This window comes from Plasmopara halstedii (genome assembly GCF_900000015.1).
Source record: "Plasmopara halstedii genome assembly, contig: Scaffold_816, whole genome shotgun sequence".
NCBI lineage: Eukaryota > Oomycota > Peronosporomycetes > Peronosporales > Peronosporaceae > Plasmopara > Plasmopara halstedii.
Window position 1 is genome coordinate 2365273 of NW_020187732.1, and position 1225 is coordinate 2366497.

Sequence of the window (1225 nt, forward strand, 5' to 3'; positions counted from 1 at the left end):
ACATGTTCGCGGTTCGCTGCGAACTGCAGTTCCCTTTGTCTTGCGTCGTCTCTGGTTATCTCATCGTAGGACATGCGATGATCTCGCATTCCCAGTGCTGACCCTCTCATGACGGGTGCTTGTGCTTGTTGTCCATGGTGTTTGATTCTTTCTAACATGTCACTCCTAAATGCTTCAGCAGACGCACTGCTGATCATGGACGGTTGATGTGCAGATTTCATCGACGCGACTTCAGACCTCATGTCTTGCATCTCTTCTTTCATCTTCATCATCTCCCTCATTTCACGCATCATCGCGTTGGGAGTGATATCTTCCTCTTTCTCCACCACCTTCCGCTGTGGTGAACTCATAACCTATTGGACTTTTAACTAGCTCGATACGCTTCCTATGCGCAAGAGTGCTGAGGTAAGGGGGTGGAAAGTGGAGGGACCTGCTAGAACGAGAACAAATATGCAAGTGACTGTATGTATGTTATCCTATGCAAGTAGTTTCGTAACCACTGTTTGAAGCCGACTGTTCATTTAATCGGGTCAACTTCCAACAGGTTTGTCTTGTGATAAGATGTAAGTAGACTTAGTCACTTACTTGGCAATGCAATCTTTCAACGCTGAGACTATGTTATCAAAAGCAATACATCAAATTTTCACATCAAGAATTGTCTCATCATTGGTTAAGAAATTGCGTCACACCACCATGTTCGCTCAAGTACGCCTGAAACTCTCCCTCTTACCTTCCACATTTCAGAATCTACCGGCTTGAGTTAATATGGTGAAGCTAATTTGTGCAATGTTGGTGCGGCAGGTAACGCGTTCGAAGTGAACATTGACAATACTGCGTCAGTCGCGGCGTTGAAGAAGGCAGTAAATGCGAAGAAGCCGAACGATATGAAGGGCATCGACGCAGACAGATTGGAGCTCTATATAGCAAAGACGGAGGGCGGCGCTTGGTGTCAAGCCAATCAGATGACGTGAAGAAGCTTAAGAAGGGCGAGAAGACAGCTTTGATCGAAGCTCTGACACATAAAGACAATGAACTTGATGGGACATTTGGCCTCGAAGACTATCTCGTGGGTATGCTAGAGCCGAAAACCAGGCAAATCCACGTGCTGGTGGTCGTTCCGAGGCAAGAGCAAGAATCTGTAGCACTTGGTGCGCAAGAAATTGGTGCCAAGCGCGTTCGAGTAGATGAATGGTTCGTCGATGAAACATTTTCCGTCCAAAAGAAG